The following is an 18,152-nucleotide window of genomic DNA, read 5'->3' as shown; positions in this document are numbered from 1 at the left end:
AGTGCAAGGAACATAAAGATGGATCAGTCTGTGTTTATCGATATGAGTCCAGTAAGCACAGATTCTTCATTCAATGTTTCAGCTCGAGAAGTAAGGAAAGGATCTAATAGTTTCTTTGGTTGGGTTGCTGAATCATGAGTAGCCTACACTAAATCAAGTTGAAGTACCAGGCCTGCCTTGGTATACTATAGGAGAAGGTTTCCAAAGGCTTAGGGAAACTGGCACACTAGAGTGGATTTATCAGGTTAGACCCACAGACCCACACATGGAATGCCCAGAGGACACAGCTTTTACCACAACTATGAGGAACAAATTTGTGATGGGAGCTCCAGCTTTCTTGAAGACTGCTGTGATTGTTAAAAAAAAAAAAAAAAAATTTTTTTTTTTTTATGTAAATCAGATTTGACAGAGGGAACTGCTCTAACTGAATTAAGACACCTAACTACAATGCGGCTGATTGGACCCCATAGTAGTAGGGGCCAAGTGGTAACACTCAGTCCACAAAGACAAGGTGAGTGTGGTTACAGTGATGGACAGCAGAGTCAAAGCACTAATTAGAATAGCCTGATTTGTATGGACTTAGGGCCTTGGCTGCTTAGCTGTGGTTTCCCTAGGGGTGAAATAGACAGGATATGTACTAAATGTTTACCTGATCTTTACAAATGGATGAATTCTAGGTCAGGTGAACAGCCTAAGTCAAATTACCAGAATAGACAGTCATATTCCCTCAGTCAATTTCCAGACTTGATTGAGTTTAAAGATCCATAATCCCTTGAATGAAGGAAAGGCCAGGACTCTTGAGGAAGGACTCCAATAAGTTGCCCAAAATTTATAATGTTAATCTCTCTCCAAGCCTTCCCCAAAGGGATTTATGGCCTTTTATGAGACTGACTGTTCACTGGAGAAAAGGGAATAACCAGACTTTTCAGCGATTACTGGATACCGGCTCTGAACTGACACGAATTCCAGGAGACCCAAAAAGGCACTGTGGTCCACCAGTCAGAGTGGGGGCACATGGAGGTCAGGATATTAATGGAGTCTTGGCTCATGTCTATCTTACAATACATCCAGTGGGTCCCCGAACCCATCTTGTAATGATTTCCGCCTCTCCAGAATGCATAATTGGAATAGATTTACTCAGCAACTGGTAGAACCCCTACACTGAATCTCTGACAAATGGAGTAAGTGCTCTTATGGTAGGAAAAGCCAAGTGCAAACCATTAGAACTGCCCCTACCTAGGAAAATAGTAAGCCAGAAACAATACTACATTCCTGGAGAGATTACTGCCACCATTAAGGACCTGAAAGATGCAGGTGCAAAAAACAGATTGATTTTGGAGAATGGCAGTAGATTACTGAAAACTTAACCAGGTGGTGACGTCAGTTGCAGCCGCTATTCCAGATGTACTTTTGTTGCTCGAGCAAATTAATACATCTGGCTAATGTCTTTTTTTCCTTACCTGTTTGGAAGAACCATCAGAAGGAGTTTGCCTGGCAAGGCTAGCAGTATGCCTTCAGTTGCTACCTCAGGGCTACATTAACTCTCCAGCCCTATGTTATATTTAGTCAGCAGGGATCTTGATTGATTTTCCCTTCTACAATTACATTGAGGACATTATGCTGACTGGACCTAGTAAGGAAGAAGTGTCAATGACTCCGGACTTACTGGTAAAATATTTGTGTGCTAGAGGGTGAGAAATTGATCCCACAAAAATTCAGGCACCTTTCACCTCAGTGAAATTTCTAGGGGTCCAGTGGTGTGCAGAATGTTGAGATAGTCCTTCTAAAGTGAAAAATCAGTTATTGCATCTGGCTGATCCCACAACTAAAAAGGAGAACAATGCCTAGTGGGCCTCTATGGATTTTGGAGGCAATGTATTCCTCATCTGGGTGTGCTACTCTGGCCTATTTATCAGGTGACTCAAAAAGCTACTAGTTTTGAGTGGGGCCCAGAACAAGAGAAGGCTCTGCAACAGGTTCAGGCTGCTGTGCAAGCTGCTCTGCCAATTGGGCCATATGATCCACAGATCCAATGGTGCTTGAAGTGTCCATGGCAGTAAAGGTACAGTTTGGTGTCTTTGACAGAGTCCTATTGATGAATCACAGCACAGACCCTTAGGTTTTTGGAGAGAAGGCCTGCCATCCTCTTCAGATAAGCACTTTCCTTTTGAGGAACAGCTTTTGACTTGTTACTGGGCCTAAGTAGAGATTAAAGACTTAACCATGGGACACCAAGTCACCATGTGGCCTGACCTTCACATCAAGAACTGGATGTTGTCTAACCCACACAGTCATAAGGTTGGGTGTGCATAGCAGCACTTCATCATTAAATGGAAGTGGTATATATGATATTGGGTCCAAGCAGGACCTGAAGGCACAAGTAAGTTGGATGAGGAACTGGCCCAAATACCCATGGTGTATGCTTCTGTCATTTTACCTTCCATTGCCCAGTCTGCACTTAAGGCTTTATGGAGAATTCCTTACAATCAGTTGACTGAAGAAAAGAAAACTCATGCCTGGTTTACAGCTGGTTCTGTGCTACAAGCAGGCACCACTAAAAAGTGGACAGCGGCAGCACTACAGCCCCTTTCTGGGACCTCCCTGAAGGACAGTGGTGAAGGGAAATCCTCCCAAAGGGCAGAACTTTGAGCAGTGCACCTAGGTGTTCACTTTGCTTAGAAGGAGAAATGGCCGGATGTGTGATTGTATATTGGTTCATGGGCTATGGCCAATGGTTTGGGTGGATGATCAGGGACTTGGAAAAGGAACATGATTGGAACATTGGAGACAAGGATTTATGGGGAAGAAGTACGTGGATAGACCTCTCTGAATGGGCCAAAGAAGTGAAGATATTTGTGTCTCATGTGAATGTTCACCCAAGGGTGGCCTCAGCAGAGGAGGATTTTGACAATTACGTAGATAAGATGACATGTTATATCGAAACTAACGTTATGTCATCCTCTTTCCCCAGCTATTCCCATCATTGCTCAATGGGCTCATGAACAAAGTGGTCATGGTGGCAGGAATGGAAGTTATGCACGGGCCCAACAGCATGGACTTCCACTCACCAAGGCTGACTTGGCTACAGCTACTGCTGAGTGCCAAATCTGCCAGCAGCAGAGATGGACTCTAAGTCCCCAATAAGGCACCATCCTTTGAGGTTATCAACCTGGTGGCAAGTTGGTTACATTGGACCACTTCCATCTCAGAAAGTGCAGTGTTTTATCCTTAATGGAATAGATACTCCAGATATGGACATGCCTTGCCTGCATGCAATGCTTTTGCCAAAACTACCATCTGTGGACTTACAGAATACCTTATGCACTGTCATGGTATCCAGCGCAGCATTGCCTCTGATTAAGGGAACTACTTCACAGCAGATGAAGTACAGCAGTGGGCCCATGCTCGTGGAATTCACTGGTCCATGTTCCCTACCATCCTGAAGCAGCTGACTTGATAGAATGATGGAGTGGCCTCCTAAAGACATCATTATGGTGCCATCTAGGTGGCAGTACCTTGCAGGATTGGGGCAATGTTCTCCAGGTGGCTGTTTATGCTCTAAACCAGCATCCAATAATATATGGTGCTGTTTCTCCCATAGCCAGGATTCTTGGGTCCAGGAATCAAGGGGTGGAAATGGGAGTGACACCACTCGGTGTTAACCTTAGTGCCCCACTGGCAAGATCTTTGCTTCCTGTGCCTGTTACCTTAGGCTCTGCAGGTCTAGAGGTCTTAGTTCCAAAGGGAGGAATGCTCCCACCTGGAGACACATCACTGATTCCATTGAACTGGAAGCTAAGAATGCAACCTGGCCACTCTGGGCTTCTTTTGCCTCTGGATCAGCAGGTGAAGAAGGGAGTTACCATACTGGCTGGTGTGATTGATCCTGATTACCAAGAGGAAATAGGATTGATATTACATAATGGAGGTAAAGGAGAGTATGTCTGGAATGCAGGAGATTCCTTAGGGTGCCTCTTAGTACTATCATGCCCTGTGATTAAAGTCAATGGAAAAATACAGGAACCCAATTCTGACATGACTACTAATGGCCCAGACCCTTCAGGAATGAAGGTTTGGGTCACCCCAAGGGATGGTTACGATTGTGTGTCATGTTGGCTGGGCCATGATTCTCAGTGTTTTATATTTGATCATTCCCATGATGGAATCTGCTGTGAGTAGCCAATCAGTTGAAGTGGAGTTTTCTTGGGGGTGTGGCCTACATCCAAATATAAGCAGACGCTCTTGTTGTTTCCTCACTCTGGATCCTGTGGCTGCCTCCTGTTTGTCTGACCTCCAGTCCTTGGGGGTTGAGGTGTCAGCTTGTCTGCTGATGTTGGGATTCATTGATCTTCACAGCCTGTGTGTGAGTGGGAGGCCTGCCCTCTGACCCGCCCATCTTGGGTTCGCCAGCCCCTGATGCTATGTGAATCAGGAGAAGCCTTGTGGTCTTACTTGCCAATATTGGGATTCATCAATATTCACAGCCTGTGAGCAAGAGCCCTGCTCTCTGAAGTGTTGATCCTGGGTTTATGAGCCCCTGCAGCTACTTGAATCGAGGGAAACCTCTATCCTGATCCACCGTCTGGGGAAGCTCCAGCCTCTACAATTGCCTGAGCCATTTCCTTGATATAAATCTGTACACATATTTATAAGATTTACTAGCTTTGTTTCTCTAGAGAACGCAGCCTAAGACACCCCACCAGGTAAATAACCATGACCAGCTGAGGTGCTTGCTGAGAGCAAAGGGATTACGGAATGGGTGGTGGAAGGAGGTAGCTCTAAGTACCAGTTACGACAATGTGATCAGTTTCAGAAATGATGACTGTAATTGTTATGAGTATTTCTGCTTTGTATTTGTGCATCAAAATTTTTTTTGTCTTCACTGATAAAATATAAGATGTAAACAGAGTTGGTTGTTTTTAGTTGTACATGTGTCAGCTGAATCATGTTAGGCACAAGTATGACTTTGTAATTGTCTTTATTCAGAGATTATGCATGGTTTGGGGAGATGTGTATAGGAGCCAGGTTGAAAGCGGTGGAATGTGATAGTTAAGATTGTGTGTCGACTTGGCTCTGCCATGATTCCCAGTGTTTATATGTGACCACCCCCATGATGGGATCTGCTTTGGGTAGCCAATCATTTGAAAGAGAGTTTCCTTGGGCATGTGGCCCACATCCGAATATAAGTGGATGTTCTGGCTTTTGCGTGTTTTGGAGCTTGCAGCTGGCTCCTGTTCCTCTGAGCTCCAGTTCTTGGAACTTGAGCTAGCAGCTTACCTGCATATCTTGTGATTCATCATCAGTCTTTACAGTCTGTGAGCAAGAGCCCTGCTCACCAACCTACTGATCTTGGGTTTGCCAGTCCTTTTGGCTAAGTGAATCAGAAGGAGCCCCTATCTTGATCCAGCCTCTACAATTGCCTGAGCCTTTTCCTTGATATAAATCTCTCTCCCTATATATTTTTATGCTTTTCTGGTTTTGCTTGTCTAGAGAACCCAGCCTAAGACAATATCCAATAGCAAAGGTTAATAGAAACTAAAGAACCAAAGAAAGGTAGTCCTAAATGTGATCGACTGGTAACCTAGAGGTTGGAGGTTTGAACCCACACAGCTGTCTACAGAAGAAAGGCCCCTCGTGATCTGCTTCTATAAAGATTATAGTCAAGAAAACCCGATGGATCAGTTCTACTCTGTGACATATGGGGTCTCCATGAGTCAGAATGGATGGCAACAGGTTTTTTTTTAATTGGGTACTCAGAGCCCTCAGGACTGAAAATTTGAGTCACTTCGCTAGGTCAGGGCCATGTGTCCACGGTTCAGCATCTCTCCTCAGGGATTAAAGCATCAGAGAAGTTGCTGTCTCTCCTCTGAGTGCCTAGCTGCTGGTGATACCACATTTACCTCTTGTTTCTCCAGTTTTTGTGGAACTCTTTTGCAGTAAATATTTTCAGGGTTAATTCAGTAGCCATCTTTTTTTCTGTGTTAGGCCATTTTAAGAAACACCTATGTATTCAATTTCCTATATTAAATAATTTGTTTTAAAATACCAGGTGTGATTTCTGTTTCCTGATTGAACCTTAGCTGACATACCAACATATAGTCTTTTCCTGGCTTAGTCAATCATGTGGACTTAGAATTTCAGTACTCACCAAATTGCTTAAGTAAATTAAGTTTATGAAGTAAATTAAAGGAAAGCAAAAACAAAAAATATGACAAGCCTGTAAAACAAACAACAACACACATATTTCGACCATGTATATGAGACTAAATGGACACACCAGCCTAGGGACAAGGATGAAAAGGCAGAAGGGGACAGGAAATCTGGACAAATGGAAATAGGGAAACCAAGGTAGAGAAGGGAGAGCATTGACACTTCGTGGGGTTGGCAACCAATGTCACAAAAAAAAAATGTGTATTAATTGTTTAATGAGAAGCTAATTTACCCTGTAAACTTTCACCTAAAGGACACACACACACACACACACACAGAAAATCATTGTCACTAAGTCCATTCTAACTCTTAACAACCCCAGATGTTACAGAGTAGAACTGAGACTCATAGGGTTTTCTTGGCTGAATATTTATGGAAGCAGATCACCAGGCCTTTCTTTCATGATGTCACTGGGTTTAATCTGCCAACCTTTCAGTTAGAAGCTGAGCACAAGTTTAAAGAATCACTTCAGGACAGGATGCTTGGCAGAATCAAAGGAAGATGGCTGAGGCAAGCAATAATTGACTTGACATGTAGGTTCAGTGATTTTTATTTGCAGTTAAAGCCACATATATATGTATAGATTCTTATGATCATTGTAATTTCATTGGTGAAATAAGTGCAAAGGAGGATAGTACAAATGAACAGGTGAGGAACCGTAGAAAAACTTCATACCATCAAAGCCTGTAACAACCGTATATTATTCCTCTAACTTAAAGTTGGACAAGGGGAATTGAATTCTGCCACTGTAAGTGCATAAAAAACCAAACCAAATCCTCTGCCATCTAGTCGATTCTACTCACAGTGATCCTATACGACAGAGTAGAACTGCCCCATAGGGTTTCCAAGAGGTGGCTGGTGGATTAGAACTGCCAACCTTTTGATTAGCAGCCAAGCTCTTTTACCAATGTGCCAACATGGCCAATTATGAGCATAGTAGGGGAGATTAAATGTAATAGTGCAATGAAAACTGAGATTTAAATAGTGATTTATATCCCTCAAAGCATGAGCTTATGTGATCTTCTCAAGCCTGTGTTGGAGGCAGGCCAGACATTATTATTCCTAGCAGATGTGGGAGGCTAAGTTCGTACTTTCTCAACTTTATTCTGCTATTTAGTAGTATAACTGGCGCATGAACCCAATACGTGTGTTGCCACTCTGGCAAAAGGAGCAACAATGTGTAAAAGGTGTCAGTAAATTGTCTCACCAAACTATTACAAGATTTTTGAGAAGAGGAATCTTTTGGCTGGAAAGATCAACGAAGGTTTCTTGGTGAGGCAAAAGACATTGGGGCTGGACTCTTATGTGCATGCTTAATGGTGACTGCCCTTCCCAATGTACGACCTCAAGTTGGTTATGAGCAAATTCTCTTGCCGAAGAGTTTCCGCAAGGCAGCTTTCATGTCCCGTTTTCTCAGACTATAGATGAAAGGATTTAACATTGGGGTCACTGCTGTGTACATCACAGTTATCACTGCATCCTTTAGTCTGTAACTCGTCAGAGGATGGAAATATATTCCCATCACTGTCCCATAATACAAAGAAACAACTGTGAGGTGGGACCACAGGTAGAGAAAGCTTTGAGCACACCCTTGGTGGATGGAACCTGTAGGACAGTAGAAAAGACCCAAATATAGGCGATAATGATGCATGTTAATGGCACACAGAAAACACCAACCCCTAGGTACATCATTCTCACATTAAAGTGGATATCTGAACAGGACAATTTGAGCAAAGGGGTAATGTCACAGTAGAAGCTGGCCACTTTCTGGTTCCCGCAGAAGGACAGACTAGCTGTGAGTACAGTGTGGGGGAGGGCATTAGCATTTCCAACCAGCCAAGATCCAACAACAAGCAAGATACAAGACCTTGAGCTGATCATCATTGTGTAATGAAGAGGGCAGCTGATGGCCACAGCATGATCATATGCCATCACAGCCAAGATATAGCTCTCTGTGTTAGCCCAGGCACTCATGAAATACATCTATGTTAGGCATCCTCCAAAGGAAATGACTTTGCTGCCCAAGAGATGGTTTGCTAGCATCGTAGAGACGGTTACAGACAAGAAGAGGGTGTCAACAAAGGAGAGATTGGCAAGGAAAAAGTACCTGGGATTGTGAAGGCGAACATCAGAAAGAATGGCCAAGATGATGATCAGATTTCCGATCAGTGTGCTGGGGTAAAGAAACAGGAAGAGGATGAAGAAGAGATTTTCCTGCTGTTGCTGACTGGAAATTCCCAGAAGAATGAATCCCAGGGTAGAGGACTGGTTTTCTTCCCTCATGGCTCCTTCAGTATAAAAGAGAGAAGAGTCCAGATTACTAATGAATTTACTGTGTGCAATAGTCATCTTTATCCACCACCTTTGACTACAAAGTTCAGCCACCTCTCTACCTAGGTTTACTGAATCCTGAGAGAGCCAATATATTGGGGGAAAAATTCCCTGTTGGTTAGTGGGACTAATGATCTGTCACCCTTACAAACTACATTTGCTAAACACTCTGTTAGCCCTCATGGAAAGTCACAAATCTGAGAAAAATGCACTACATTAATCTATTTGTTGAACATGTAATTATTAAGAATGCACTGATTTTGGAGAAAACATTGTGAAATGAGGCTTAGTCTCTGCCTTCGGTGCCCTGACAAGTTAATGGAGAAAGCAGAATTACACATTAAATTTATTAATGATAATGAAAAGACAGCATTTTGGAATCTAAGACAACAGACTCCAGTGTAATGGGTGTGTCAGTAGAAGGACTACCAAGGACAATTAGGAAGTGGTCCAGTGACAAAACTCAGAGTGAGCCAGAGCCCTCAAGGTGACAGATATCTATATTGGTATCAGCCAATTATAAATCACAAAGAGAAAAACAAGCCCAGTGGATTCTCCACCCTCCCATATGTCTCATTTTCAAAGTAGACTTGTGCTACCTCATTTGATAGGTTTTATCTCTTTTCCAAGCCCTTAAATATATGCAATCACAAAGTTTTTCTTCTTGGTTTTCTCCTCCCTTTCTTCTTTTGGTGACTCATCCAGCTCCACCATGGCTTCAGCTACCACTTTGCCAATGACTCTGAAGGCTCTTTCTGCAGACTTGATCTCTCTTACCCATATTTCTATGTTCAATCATCCCACCAACGTGTCTGACCAAACCCCTTACTCTGCATATCCAACCTAAGTAGAATTGCAAACTTTTGTTGAGGAGGAAAACCACATCTTTTTATTTTTATATCATCCAGAGAGATTATTATGGAGTATTTTTCATTTTTGAAACCAATAAGTTTGTGTTGAATATTTCTTGAGTTGAGTCCAGGTTTATTCCGTGGGTTCCACACATGTGAGGTACTTATGGGCACATTCACTCACTTTACCCCTCACCTGTCCATCTGATCTTTTTGATTCTTCATTTGAAATAATTACTACATAGCTCCGCTTTTCTGTCATAGTCTCAGTGCTTTAGCTTAGACCATCAACATTTTCTACCTGAAATATTCTAGTGCTCCCTTAACTGCTTGACTATACTTTCCCACCTCCTTGATCTATCTTGCACTCTGGGACTATAGGGATTGTGGAAGAGACTACTAGGTGCTCACCTAAATCTATATTATTCTCTGTTTCCTGTACACACTGCAAGATTACATTTCCCAGCCTCCCTTACAGTGAGATGCGGTCATGTGACTAACTTCTAGCCAGTCCATTGTTGCGTGCTAATTCTGGGCTTCTTCTACACTCTCTTTCCCCCTTTGCCAGCTGAGTGGAAATGGATAGAGGCTTAGTGGGATGGTGGAGTCACTTGGTGGAATGAACGTAAGACAGGGACCAAAGGCCCTGAGATCAGAGGTTCCCTGTCTGAAGAATGGCAAAGAGACCAGTGTGCTTACAGGAGAAGCAAGTAAAAGAGAGATAGGTTATACCATCAGGGAGATAATAGGGGGCTGGGTATGGAACCTACGGACTTATTAAAACAGAGAACAGAGGGCCCCCCAAATCTGCAAAGTAACAAGAAATGGGCCAGGGCACATAAACAAAGCCGTTCCCCAGAACAATGGGGAGTGGTATTAGAAAATAGACCACAGACTTCTTTAAAGTTGTCTTTCAGAAGCAGCTGGAGAAAACTAGCCCCAGGGACATGCACAGAACATCCCCCTGTGACCTTCCACCAGGTGCAGTGAGGGGCTGCAGCGGTAGCCAGGAGATGCACAGGTGTGACAGCCCATAATAAGTCCTGATATGAATCCCAGAGGCCTCTGAAACAGGAGGCGTCTTGGAAAGCTGCTGCGTGCACCTTAGTTAAGATATCCCTGCCTATGCCTGTGAATAAACATGAATCTTTTCCCACCCAAGAACTTTTACAAACCTGGGCCCATCTTTTGTTCTGTGAGACAGGGCTATGCATTGCTGTAGGCCTTCTTCGTCTCCGCTTCCAAGCCTCTTCAATAAACCTTTGCTCGTGTGGAAATCTCTACATGCCTTACCTCCTCATTCTTGACCAGTGAGAGGCAAGAACCTTATTCTCGTAACAAACCCTGTTTCTTCTTTCAAGTCCAGGAGAGCCACCTACTACTAGAAATACTCACTGGAGCTATGATCTATTTGTTATTGTAGTCCACGCTGTCCTAAGTAATTCACTAGTTTTTCTAAATAGAACTCCACTTAATAATTAATTCAATCTACAATTAGTTCAGTCACTAATTCTCAGTGTCTGCTACAGTACATATGAACTATATTCTAGACACAGGGGATGCAGGTTTAACTATATTTCTCAAAAATATGATGTGCTTTCTCATCTCTGCTTCTAAAGGAATTTGGTTTCTTCTCCTGACATGTCTTTGTCCATCTTCACACAGAATTACAATATCTCAGGATTGGAAGTGTTGAGTAAAGCTGGGTGGCTCAGAGAATATGGTTAGCTCATATGGTATGGCAGTATAAGATTTCAGAGGTGGAACTCTTGGAAACATAGCAGGTTAAGCTGATGTTGGTAGGTCTCATTTTATCTAAAGACATAAGAATTCCAGATAAATTTTAAAAACAAGCAAAAACCTCTTTCTGTTGAGTCGATTCCTACTCATAACCACCTTAGAGGACAGAGTAGAACTCCCTCATAAGGTTTTGAAGGAGCAGCTGGTGAATTGGAGCTGCCGCCCTTTTGGTTAGCAGCCGAGCTCTTAACCTCTATGCCACAAGGGCTCCAAATCATAACAGTCAAAACAAGTGCCAAATGGCCAAATCTAAAAGAAAGAAATAGGAATACCTAGATATAAGAAACAAAGAGAAAGCTCCAAGCAGGAGTTGTAAGCTATAGCTGAGGCTGCAATGGGCCCTTAGGTTTGTCATTCAGGAATTAGGCCCTAAGGGCTGAAATCTGGCATGCTAATACCCCCTTCTGTACAAAAAATATGGTCACAGATCTGCGTGAAGCAGGGAGTTTTACTTGCTCCCTCTGCATGAAATACTTGAAGTGTTGCCCTGCTTGTGAAAAGGGCCCTAGGAAATGTATTGGCATGTAAGGATTGGAAAGAACAAAATGGATAGAAGTCACAGAAAATTGGTTCTCTGCAAAAAAATAAATAAATAAAATAATAGATTTCTAGATAAATTGAGAGAGTTCAGGAAGTTTGGTGGATATAAATCAATGTTTTTTAGAAATCAGTACTGTTCCATACTGTCCTATACTTACGTAGCAATGATTTGGAAAACATAAGTTTTACAGAGACCCTCCACCATTCACAATAAAACCAAAATGCCAAACCTGTTGCCATGGAGTCAATTCCAACTCATGGCAACCTCATGTGTTACAGAGTAGAATTGTAACTTTGGGTTTTTTTGACTGTCCACTTTACCTGAAGCAGAACCCCAGGCCTACCTATCAAGCTGCTGCTGGATGGGTTCAAAATGCCAACATTTATATTATTAGTAGAGTGCAAAGCATATGTGTCACCCAGGGGCCTCCAATCACAATAGCAAGAGTCATTTTAAAGACTAGACATAATTCTAGGGGCCCTGGTAGCTCAATGATGAAGCATTTGACTGCTAACCAAAAGGTTTGAATCCACCAGCTGCCTCTTGGAAACCCTGTGGGGCAGTTCTACTCTGTCCTATGGGGTCGCAATAGGGAATTGACTTGACAGCAATGGTTTAGACATAATTCTCAGGAGTTCTGGTGGCCAAAGTGACTAAGGGTTTGGTTGCTAACCAAAGGTTGCCTGTTCAAACCCACCAGCCACTCAGAGGGAAAAAGATGTGGCAGCCTGCTTGTGTAAAGATTACAGCCTTGGAAACCCCCATGGGGGGCAGTTCTACTCTGTCCTATAGGTTCCCTATAAGTTGGAATAGACTTGACAGCAATGGGTTTTGGGGAGAAGTAATTCTAACAAAAGAGGTCCCTAACCAGTATGAAAAGAATTACAAAGCTTTACTCAAAGACAAAAATGAATAACTAAATAAATGGGAGTTTTGCAACATGAATGGATGGAAAAGGTTCAGTGTGGTAAAATGTCAATTATTCTCTAATTAGTCTATAATTTGATGCAATCCCAGTCAAAACACAACAGATTTCTTTTAAATGTGGAATTTAACAAACTGATCCTAAAATTTATGTAGAAGAACAGAGGGCCTAGAAGAGCTAAGTGAATTTGGGGAAAAGGACTAAGGAAAGAGGAATTGCCCTATCAGTTATGAAAGTAGACCAGTACTGGTGTAAACAAACAAACAAAAAAACCCCAAACCTATTGCTGACAAGTTAATTCTGACTCACAGAGACCCTATAAGACACAGTCAAACTGCTCCATATGCCAGCAAATCTTTTCGGAAGCCAGCTGTCACATCTTTCTCCCCTGGTGGGTTCAAACCACCCAGGTTTTGGTTAGCAGTCCAGCGCTTAACCACTTTGACACACTCTCCTAGTACTGATATAGAGACTGACAAATAGACCATAATAACAGACTTGAGAGTCCAGAAGTAAGCCAGACATATAGTACAAATTGGAATATGACATGAGTTAGTTTAGAAATACTTGAGGAAAGGAAGGACTATTTAGTCAAGAGGACTGGGGCAATTGGATACCCATATATACGTAAAAAACTGAACAATAATTCCTAAAGAATTAATTGTAAAAAGCAAAACTTCAAATGTTTCAGAGTAAGTTTTATAAAGGAAAATATGTTTATGGTATCAGTGTAGGAATTGGTTTCTTAAACCAGATAAAAAGTGCACAAAACATAACAAAAAATATTGTAAAATTTGTCAATATTAAAATAAAAAACATTTGTACAAAAAAGACATAACAGAAAAAAGGGAAAGAAAGATCATGGACTAGAAAGATACATCATGCATAATCAAAAAAAAAAAAAAAAAAAAAAGACCAAACCTGTTGCCTTGAGTCGATTCCAACTCATAGCTACCTACGGGACATAGTAGAACTGTCCCATAGAGTTTCCAAGGGGTGCCTGGTAGATTCGAACTGCCAGCTTTTCTGTTAGCAGCCATAGTACATAACCACTATGCCTCCAGGGTTTCCAATCAATAAAAGATTAGTATTCAGAATACGTAAGAGTCATACACACTAATAATAATAATAATAAAAAAGACCAAAAATCCAGTAGGAGATAATGGGCAAGAAACTTGAATAGGCAAGTCAGGAAAGAGGATACTGGTATGGCCAATAAGCAAATGAAAAGATGCTCAACCTCTTTAATAATCAGAGAAGTGTACAATGACTCCAAATTCAATTTAATATTCTTCATCTCCGAATAAGTGCAAAGACTGACAACTTCAAGTGTTAGAAAGCAAATGGAAAAATGGGACCTCATAGGCTCCCCTCACGGAACTCTAAATCAGTATAACCACTTTGGGAGACAATTAGGCAATCTCTAGTAACGCTGATATCCACAAGGATGTGCACCATCATATAGAAGATTTAGAAATGGTCCATCAATTGAGGAACGTATAAGTAAATTGTAATGTTTTCTTTTGAATGGATCCTGTAAAATAGTTAAAGTGAACTCGTATGGATAACTAAAAAAACACAATAATAGAAAAAAGCATATCACACCATCTATGTAAATTTTAATACATACAACAATACACACAAATGTAGTACAAGTATAAATCCTGAGTGGGAGTATACTACCAGCTCCACAATACTGGTTCTCTCTGGGGTGAGAGGGGGAAATAAGATTTTGGACAAGAAGAAACTATGTCTGTACTAATTATTTTAAATAATTTGTAGCAAATATGACCTAATGTTCCATTTGTTAAAACTAGATGATGAGTTTTTATTATGCTATTTGTTATGTCTTTGGATGTTTTAGCAATATCATATTTGATATAAAAGAAAGATATCATACTATTGGGTAATAACTGGGTTCAGAGTTTGGCCATGGAGCTGGGTGGCTCAAGTCCATGTTTCATTGAAGGTAGGAGATAGAGTATTGCTTTCAAAGAGGCTGAAGATAACCAAGAGTTTAGTTACACTGGGGAGAGGGATCCAAGGGCCATTCTATCATGCTAAGAGAGAAGGATGTTAAAGGAGAAAGATTCAGGTTAGAGGAGTCAAATACTGGATGCAGGTAGGGATAGATTTTAACAATCTTTTGCTACCGTTGTTTAATTGTGAGGTGCTGGTCCTCCCAGCTCATTATTTTGTGCCTACCTGTTCTTTTACCCAGTGGAGACCCGCAGTCTCTTAGTCTCTTTACTGTGTGTCAGGCAGTCAGCCCAGTTGTGGCACTTTCATCCCTTCCTGCCTCAAGCCCTTTGTCACTTGCCCTTCAACAAAACCTTAACCCTAAGGCAATCTTCTCGTATTTTCACTTCTCTATTCCTGGCTCTGGAGCCCTGGTGGTGTAGTGGTAAAGACTTTGGCTGCTAACCAAAAGGTCGACAGTTCCAATTCACCAGCTGCTCCTTGGAAACCCTATGGGGCAGTTCTACTCTGTCCTATAGGGTCGCTACGAGTTGGAATCGATGCCATGGCAACAGGTTTTTATTTCTATTCCTGGGAAGTGGAGGCGTAGTGGTGAAATCACACAAACTCAGAGCTTGAATTCACGTTGCTTAATTCCATTTGGAACCTCAACACTCTTCAGCAAACTTCCTCTCCCCATTCTCTTCAGTAGTCTATGCCAAAACTTTGCCACTCTCCTCAAAACTCACAACACCCTACATCAACTCTCATGGAAGCCTGGATGTCACTTCCCCCTTCAGTGAGAAAATTAAACCCATAAGGACATAATTCCTCAATGTTCTCCCCTACACATAATTCCCATACATATATTTCCATCCTGTTCTTTTTATGTTACCCCTGAGCCTCAAAATGAAAGTTCTTATCGTATATATGTTCTCATTCTTATTCTCTTCTGTTTCTTCTGGCAATATCGTTCCATCAGTCCTTTCAGCTACTTGGACACCTGCTCTTTCCCATTAAACAGTAAATATAGTCTCTTTAGTCAGTAAATGAGGAGTTTCTGGGTGGTTCCAATGGTAAGCACTCAGCTAGTAATCAAAAGGTTGGTGGTTTGAACCCACCGGAGGTTCCTTGGAAGAAAGGCCTGGCAATCTGCTTCCAAAAGGGAATAGCCCTGAAAACCCTATGGAGCACAAGTCTACTCTTCAACACCTGGGGTTTCTATGAGTTGGAATAGTCATTAAATGAATCTTCCTCAATCTTGTAACCCTTTCTACCTACCACCCATTTCTTTCCTCTGTCCTTTCATCCAGGCTTCCTTACTGAGACATCCACCTGCTACTGGACCCAAAATTATGTTCATAATATTCACATGTAAATGTGTGTATATTTAGAATCACCCACTTTCTACAGATCACCTAATACATGAAGCCTAATTTCGTTATCATAGTTAAAACCCCAAGAACAAGGTTCAGACAATGGAGGGTAAATTCAGGCAAGAATATACTATTTTCATCAGGGGTAGAGAGCACAGGCAGGGGAGTAGGAAGATACCAGCCTGGAAGAGAAGTTTTTGGTATATTGTGGAGAGTTTTGAGATAAAACAAGAACTTTGTACTTTACTGTTTAGGTACTAAGAATTAACATAGTGGATATGAGTTGTATTAGCCTTTCCTGGTAGTACAGATATGAAATCTTATGTTTAATGCAAACACAAATATTTGGACGTATAAACAAAATTATTTATCAATAGGGCAACATTTTGGGATGGCAAACTGGTGCGAGGACAATTTCAAGTTGATTTTCAAATTGTGCGTATACACACACACACATACTCACAATGTTACTTCAGGAGATATGGCTTAGGTCTGAGAAAACCAAATTAGAACTACCCCTTCCTGATGTTTGCATGGCCAAGAGCCCAAGGACAACTGCCATATAGAATCAAAATCCCTGTTTCCTGTACTCTTTAGTTCATTATTGTGGTTGCTGATGCTGGATTGTACATGGAGGAGGAAAAGCAGAATGCTCTGACAGAGGAGAAGAGAAGGGGAGGGCACGTGTGCTTTTTTCTGCCTTGTGTTTATCCCCATCTCTTCCCTCTTTGAGAACCTGGGTTGTGGAGTCAAGCCAGGATTCTAGTCCTAACTTTGCCATTACTTCTCTCTGTTACTATATGCAATTCTTTTCACCATTTTTTTCTTCTTTATCTGATAAAACACAGAGTAGTTCTACTTACCTCTTGGGTGTTTGCGAGGGTCAACGGAGATACTGCATGAAAGGCAGTTGCTGACACATAAGTACTCAGTTAAAAGCTAACTATCCCTTGACGTCGTAAAGACTCTTTTGCAAGGTCTAGAGCCCTACCTGAGGATTCTTGCTGAGCTGGGTGCTTGCCCAAAGAGCCCTGGCCCTGTGGCCTTCACACGACTTTCATAGATGGGAAATTTCCAGCCAGGGGGTCTATCTCCATTCAACAATGCTTTTTGGGAGCATGATGGAGAGAAGGTCAGAAGAGGGTATGGAGAGTGGGTCCTTGGTCCTCTCTTCCAGAGGTGGAGGGGACAGAGCCAGGCTGATATGGAATCAGGAGCTCTATGTTTCCCAACCTTGAAGGAGAAGGGGGAACAGGTCCTGTGGGGCTGGAGCTGTCCTAAATGGACCCTGAAGATGAGTCATCTAGTTTCTTCCTCAAGAAGCAGGACCGGTCATAGCACGGAGACAATTTGGAATTATTCACTAGCCTGTAAAGGCTCTTGAAACACAACTCCCCCAGGTCTTCATTCAGGCCAAAGTCAGAGTAATTGTTGAGACTCATTTACACACTCCTCCAGCTATGCCCCAAGGGGATAGAAAGGTTCCCAAGAGTAATTGTTCCCAGAGTTCTTTTTCAGGAGGAAGGATCTGGGAGAAGATTTTCAAGAGAGTATGTGCTCAGGGTCCAAGTTCTGGGGTGAGCTACTCTAGGATCTTTGATGGAATGTGGGTCCCCTCTTCCTGTGGTTCAGAAAATCCTGGAGCATCCCTTTAGACTACCAGGACTATGGTCCAAATGAGCTCTTGGTGTTTTCTTCTGGCCGGCATAGAATCCTTTTGGTATTCAGAGTGGCAAAGAGGAAGAATTATAGCTCATCTTTGCTCTAGAGTCTAATACAAGGAGTGTTAGGGAAGTAGTTATACTTTCCATTGTCAAGCATGCTGGTAGTAGGTATTCTAAGTTTTTAGATTCTTGCAAAAAACCAAACCAAACCCATTGTAGTCAAGTCGATTCTGACTCATAGTGAATTTATAGAGCAGAGTAGAACTGCGTACAAGGTTCTCAAGGAGTAGCTAGTGGATTGAACTGCTGATCTTTTGGTTTTAGCCAAACTCTCAACCACTATACCACAAGAGCCATGTAGCTTTTATAAGAGCCTTGATTGATGGTCACTGTCCTATGATTTGGGTCCCTTGTGGCCCAGTGGCTAAAAGCTATGGCTCCTAACCAAAAGGGCGGCAGTTTGAATCTACCAGCAGCTCATCAAAAACCCCATGG

General features: G+C 42.1%; 1 pseudogene; it reads right to left on the bottom strand.

The window, feature by feature from the left end:
• Window positions 1-7,564: 7,564 nt before the first annotated feature.
• Window positions 7,565-8,493, bottom strand: LOC126062985 (olfactory receptor 1A1-like; annotated as a pseudogene).
• Between the last annotated feature and the right edge of the window lie 9,659 nt (window positions 8,494-18,152).

The sequence above is a fragment of the Elephas maximus genome, chromosome 19, assembly GCF_024166365.1.
Source record: "Elephas maximus indicus isolate mEleMax1 chromosome 19, mEleMax1 primary haplotype, whole genome shotgun sequence".
Taxonomy (NCBI): domain Eukaryota; kingdom Metazoa; phylum Chordata; class Mammalia; order Proboscidea; family Elephantidae; genus Elephas; species Elephas maximus.
The sequence above is the reverse complement of the archived record's forward strand: the minus strand, read 5'-3'. Positions and strand labels throughout refer to the sequence as shown.